This window comes from Oryzias latipes, chromosome 2 (assembly GCF_053564925.1).
Source record: "Oryzias latipes strain Hd-rR chromosome 2, Olatipes_Hd-rR_3.1".
In the NCBI taxonomy this organism is placed as follows: Eukaryota; Metazoa; Chordata; class Actinopteri; order Beloniformes; family Adrianichthyidae; genus Oryzias; species Oryzias latipes.
Window position 1 is genome coordinate 13,769,898 of NC_136238.1, and position 6,943 is coordinate 13,776,840.

The following is a 6,943-nucleotide window of genomic DNA, read 5'->3' on the forward strand; positions in this document are numbered from 1 at the left end:
GACGTGACACCTCTACTGCACAGGTTTCTGAAGAGGCAACTAAAACCAGAGAGGACAACAAACAGAAAAAGAGGAGAAAACACTCTGAGATGGGACCAGATTCGACAACGGTACCCACAGAATCTCCTGTCTTATGGCAGGCTAAACCACAACCCCCAGCTCGCCACGTCCATGAATCTTTTTCACAGAATGTCTCTCCAGACATACATTTAGATGAATTACTGGAGTCCGTAACTCCTGCTGCCCCTGAGGACATATTTGACATTCTCGAAATAAATACTGAGAACTTTATTAATGACAATCCAGGAGCATCATTGAACTCCCAAACTTCTGGAGCTTTTGAGAAAAATCTTCAAGCACAGACTGGAAAGTCACTCAAAAGAGGCAGAGATGATTCTTTAAATGTTCCAGATTATCAACCCAAACGACTCAGACAAGATGCAAACCAAAATCCTGAGCCTCACAACCATTACCAATTACCTAGCCTATCTGAAGAGCCTGAACCCCTCAAGACATGGATGTCTGCAAATCCTATCAGGAAAAAGTTCTATTCTAGGAAAAGACGCCACACCTCTACCCCACGGGTTTCTGAAGGGGCAACTAAAACCAAAAAGCAAAACGAGCAGCAAAAGAGAAGAGAAAACAACAATCTTCAGCCTTTCATTCAGGACCAAATATCTCATGTACCTGAACCAGTTCCCTCAATCTCTCAAGAGATGAGCACACCTTCACAAGAGATTCCAGAAAACTGGACTTCTAGTAGCACAGACAACAATTATTACCCACAAGGCTTTGAAGAGGCAGCTAACACCAATGTTGGATCTGAACTGACAGAGAGGAGAGAAAATTTTCAGATGGAACTAAATGTTGAGGAAGTACCAGAAGAATCTTCCTCTTCATGGCAGGAAGAATCATCACTACCTCAGCTCCTCAGAGAATGTATTTCAGGAAATGTCAGTTTTGATGATTTACTGTATGACTTCTGCTAAAGATTTGAAAGAAAATTCAAAGAAATTGTAGGACTCCAAAAAAAAAAGTTGGAAATAAAAAAAAGTAGATGTTACAAGTTAACTTTATTGTTCATTGTTCAACAGTTTTAGTTTTCTTTTCGTTTCATTCAAGTTTTAAATGTAACTTAGTTGAATTTTATATCAAATTAGTGAAAATGTATTTTTTTTTATTTAAATTTTCCTTTAATTTCTCAATGTTTGTTTTTTTATTTAAGTTTAAGTTTATATTGATTGTTTCTTTGAAGTTTAAAAATATCTTTTTATTTTGTTTAGTTTAAAATATAATGAATAAATATTGAGTTATATTGGGTGGACAAAGATCGTACACATCACTGTAGTATGATGGTATGGGGGAGGAATGAACAATGGTTGCTGGGCGCTCCCTCAGAGATAGGGGGAGGAGCTCGGTCAGTGGGAGAGAGCTTGGAGTAGAGCCACCGCTCCTCCTCATCAAGAGGAGCCAGTGGAGGAGGCTCGAGCATCTGGTCTGGATTCCTCCTAAACACCAAGGTGTTCCAGGCATGTCCCACTGGGTGGATGCCCCGGGGAAGACCCAGGACCCACTGGAGACACAATGTCTCTCAGCTGGCCTGGGAACGTTTCAGGGCACCCCCCAGAAGAGCTGGGGGAAGGGTCTGGGGGTGGGGGGGTGGGGGGGTCTGGGCATCTTTGTTTAGACTGCTGCCCCTCAGACCTGTTCCCAGACAAGTAGAAATGGATGGATGGATGGATGGATGGATGGATGGATGGATGGAAGGATGGAGGGAAGGAAAGATGGAAGTGTCACATGCCTTTATGTGTATAAATAGTTTTTGTGTTAATTTGTAAATTAGTGGGTTCTCTCCGGGTGCTCCGGCTTTCCCTAGATTCTAAAAAAGACTTTTTTTAAGGTGAATTAGAGGCTAAACAATATAGTCAGTGACTGCTTTGGGCCGTGACAATAATAACAATTAACAATAAATAATAAATGACACAAATCGATAATAATACATTAATATTAAATTAATAAATAAATAAAAAGATAAATACATACATGCATAGTATTAATACATACATACACTATGTCTCTCAGCTGGCCTGGGAACGTTTCAGGGCACCCCCCAAAAGACCTCGAGGAAATGGCCGGGGGGAGGGAAGTCTGGGCATCTTTAATTAGACTGCTGCCCCCCAGACACATTCCCAGATGAGTGGAAAAAGATGATTGGATGGATGGATGGATAGATAGATAGTTGTCTGGAAGTGGGTTTTTTTCTGCACAAATCATTGTATGTGTAGAAATAGTTTTTGTGTTCCTTTGTGCATTAGTGGGTTCTCTCCGGGTGCTCCGGCTTTCCCTAGATTCTAAAAAAGACTTTTTTTTAAGGTGAATTAGAGGCTAAACAACATGGTCAGTGACTGCTGTGGGCTATGATAATAATAACAATTAAAAATAAATAATCAAATACACAAATCGGTTATATAATAGTACAGTTAATAATTAAAAGTAATAAATCAATCAATGAATACATAGATAAATCAATAAATCAAAAAATAAATATCAGTCACCAAAATGTTTAGATAATGAAACAACTTCAAGTTTGGCAGTCATGTGGGTTTTCCCCGAGATCTTCGGTTTCCCCACAGTAATTGTTAGTGATTGACTAGTGACTGATAAATATCCCCTCCCTGAATCGCCACCTTATCGTGGTGGAGGGGTTTGTGTGCCCGAATGATCCCAGGAGCCGGTCGCCGGGTGGTGTTTTCCACCTCAAACTGGTCCTGGGAGACGGGCCAGACTAAGGGCGATTCAAACAAAAACCTTTTCATTACTAGATCCACTTACTCCCCCCAATAAGAGTTACCAGTGCCCCACCCTGGAGCCAGACTAGTCAGTTTTTGTCTGGTGGCTTTTAATTGCTCAAGGACAGTGGACAGTGGACAGCAGGCATGTTGTCCTGAAGGCCCCCAAAGCAAAGGCACTTTTTCTGTAATTCTTCTTGTGGCTTTGGTTGGTTGTTGGGTGATAGATGTTGGAGCAGGACTAGCGACATTGGGACACTGGCTTTATCCACCTTTGAATAGACGCTTCACAGTGGATCAGTCAATCAATGAGTAACCAGAGAAAAAACAAATAACTCTTTCCCCGTGTCTTTGTGGCAGATGAGGCCACTTCCCCCTGCAGAGAAACTCCATGCAGTCATTCCCTGGTTGTCACCTCTCCCAATAAAGGTGCATCTTTAACTACGACCTATCCCCAGCCCGCCTGCTTGTGAAGAATGTTTTCTTGATGCGCTCTGTACAGTAGAGTCTGTATTGGTGCCTGTCTGAGGAATCCAGAGCATACTGTGATGTTCTGGTGTTCTGCACAGCTTCATTAGGTCCTCAGCACCACAGGAACCTGCAGAGATGATGCTGTGGTAACTGAAGACGAGTCGCTGCACGGGATAAAACAGGTTGCTCCCAACAGAGAGGCTCTCCAGCTGAGAGACTCTTTCATGATTCACTTTCCTGCAGAGGGAGCAGACCCATGGCAGTTCCAGAATCCTGTTTTCTGTCCTCCAAGGACTGACACACAACGGCTCTTTTGAGAGCCCCCCACAGAACCTTTAAGAGCTTGATTCTCTCTTTTCACAGTTATTACTCAAAACTTTTAAAGTCCTACATTAGTTGAAAAGGTAAGAGATTAAAACTGGTTAAATACATTCGGACTTTAGCCAAACTGCCCTCTTCCTCGTAAACTAACACTGCTATAGGTGCAGGATGCTGCTCAGTAGCATAAAAGCTGTCGCCATTGATAAATATTACTGGGTTGGCCGTCACGTGACATAAGACGTGACACACATGCGCCATTACTATGCATTGAGTCTTGCCCGTCTTGTCAGTCTTGACAATGTCCAAAAAGGTACACAAAGAATCACAAAAGGGGATCCAATGTTTTACCATCAAAGGCAAAAGATTATGACAGCAAAATTTTACAATACCATGTTTTTTGTGTAATTCAATTGTTTTTTAGTTTTGTTTAAGGCCTGATGCTGGGGCAGAGGCAGGAGCTGAAGAAGTTCCTGATGAAGGGGCAAAGGGAGGAGCAAGGACAACTTTCTGAACACTTCCATCTGGAGAAGATGGAGGGAGAAGACAAAGTTTATTCTTATGTTGGACTATTGTTGGTATTTTTTTTGAATTAAACTTGTTTTGAAGAATGACTTCAATTTTTTTGTTGACGCGTTAAATTACTAGTAATTTTACTGTTTTAGTTAATATTTAGGTTTTGAATGTTTTGTATTTGTGATTCCCTTCCTATTGTGTCATTGGCTTGATCAGCCAGTATAAAATCTCCCTAATGTTTCCTGTTGGTGGGTCAGTTTAGGTTCAGTTGGTTTGAGCTTTTGTTATTGATTCTCTCAGTTACATTTTTGTTAAGTTGACCCCATTTTATTTAAGTCCATGACGTTTTTGTGTTGGGTAAAATAAAACCCCTGATTTGAAGGTGTTTTTTGTCCTGTGGCTCAATCTCTGCCGAGTAGACCCTGACAAGAAGTCTGCAAGGTACCGGGATGGACATTCTCATCTGTGGTGGTGGGGGGGACTGGATGGCTCCCAGACCTGGTGGTGCCAGCTGGGTCACCTGGCCAGGCGGCTGTGTCAGAAGAGATGATGACTGACCTGGTCTTCATCCTCCTCAATGCCCTCATCCTCCTCTTGGAGAGCAGTGACAGCAGCAGCCTCGTCTGGAGCCTCAGGGTCCAGGCTGACATCCTCAAGCACGCTGCCCGTCTGCTGGTACAGGTACTCCACCCCTATGAGCTCCCCTGCAGTGACGACAGAGAGCTCAGGTCACTTTTGTAGGTTGATATGAAGTCAGATCTACACCTCTGGCCTCTTTTGTCATTATACACCTGTGTATGCAGCAGGTTTGGTGAAATCCTAAACCATCTAAAGACCAAGCACCCTTTGGCTCTTCTGGCTCAGGGCGTGCTTGAGGTGGCCACTGTAGGAGTGCAGAGGCCACAGATGTTCCTGAGCTGCAGCATCTGCTACGCGGTCCTTTTTCCACCTCACCAGTCCATCTATCAAGAACGCCTGGAAGTACTTGGGGCTTGTAGACTTTCCCAAATGGAACCGTGTAAACATCAGCAGTTAAGTTTACGGATGGGAAATTGCACATAAAGTCTAAAGTTCCACCATTTACTCCGTTAAACATAACAAAATCTGCAGTTGCCTGAGATGAACTGCTGGAGGTGGAAGGACTCCAGAAAGGTGGAGCCTGCTGGAGTAATAAGCAAACATATGTTTTGTATGCAACTGTGATTGTAACTTTCAAAAGTTATAATAAATATATATTGAGTTATTTAACATTAAGGAGTAGTTGCATTAGTTATTTTTCATTACTTTTAGTTTCATGTATAAGTTATATCTGGTCCTTTGAGGACAACCACTACGCTGATGTGGCCCTTTGGTCAAAATGAGTTTGACACCCCTTGCTCTAAACACTTGTTTTTGTTGTCACTGGTAAGATTTAACACATGAAGATGGTAAAACTGAAAGATACAGAGTTTAAAGAAGGTCAATGTCATTATAAAATACTACATTAAACAGATAAATTTAGTGTCAGACCAGTAGCTATGAACTCTCCATAAATTCTGTTCATTTATTTTGAAAATTCTTCCGGTGTTTTATTTTGAACTTAGTACCCAGCTTCCTTTCCCTGCACCATCTGCTCAGTGTTGAATCGATGCGCCGCTCACACGTCTAGCAAAAGTAAAAACGGACTTTTTCTAAAATATGAACCATATTTAGGCTTGTTAAATCAGTGGACGGCCACAAGATAGACCAGAACTCACAGGTACAAGTTGCTTCACTGTCATGTCGTCTCTTCAGTTCTCTGTGAGACCGCAACTTCTCTCCCCGACTGTTACTAACTCTCTGTGTACGAGACACTTAGTCCGAGAAGAGCCGCAAACACAGAAGCAGCAGCTCAGAACCCCCCTAATACAAGAAAATGGGTTTGATAGAATACCGGGGGGGGTGGTTGTAAAACATTCACATTTTTTTACACGAATACATTCAGGTTAATACAAAAATAGAAGGGCACTTCTTAATATGAGGCAAAAAGGGTAGGTACTCAAGCACCCTGGGGGCCCATGTGTGCACCTGTCTGCCTATATACATACACAGAATACCAAACATATCTGCTCATCTATTCAAATGATCAGAAACAGGTGTCCTCATCACTTGTCCTGGTCACAGGTGTATAAAATCAAGTACTAATTCATACAGACTGTAGGAGGTTGCAGAATTTCTGCACACTCTATTGCTACAGAGCTCCAGATGACATGTGACCTTCAGATTAGCCCAAGAACAGAACGCAGAGAGCTTCATGGAATGAATGGTTTTCCATGGCTGAGCAGCTGCATCCAGGGTTAGTTCTATGTTTCGTTTTCAGTAAAAGTGTAGAAACAATTTGAACCCCTAAGATTTATATACAATTTGAGGTTCGGTAAGCCTTTCTGCCATTTTCACTCTGATTTACTGAACTGCTCTATGAATTTGATTTTTTTTTTCCATGCGAAGGAACGAGATCACACCAGCAATCCATGGGGCAAGTAGAGGCAGGTGAGTCTATCCCAACTGTCTTGGAAAAATGTTGAAGACGTAAACCTATGTGGGTGTTTGATGACTGGATTTCTGTCAACTGGGATTTATCTGATTTATTCAGCAGTTTCCAAGCAGGAAACAGCTATGGGGCAGTTTAGACTCAGACTGAGAGACAGTCGCAGCTCGTCCAAAAGCTCAGGCTCCTAAACTTGGGAAAAAATGGACGACAGCTCCAAGAAACTTTGTACACAGATCTGAAAAAATCTCAAATTCCTTTGAATTTTGGACCAAAAAGGGTCTCAAAGTTTTTCAGACCAAGGACAAAGCTCATTATTGGAAAACAACAATGAATAACTAAT

General features: G+C 42.0%; 1 long non-coding RNA gene across 1 annotated transcript; it reads left to right on the forward strand.

Annotated features, from left to right (window-relative positions):
- The first annotated feature begins 1,791 nt into the window (after positions 1-1,791).
- Positions 1,792-5,348, forward strand: LOC144990163 (uncharacterized). The gene is made up of 2 exons (XR_013654143.1): positions 1,792-4,775; positions 4,898-5,348. It is a non-coding gene; the product is annotated as an uncharacterized LOC144990163 (long non-coding RNA).
- Positions 5,349-6,943: the final 1,595 nt, after the last annotated feature.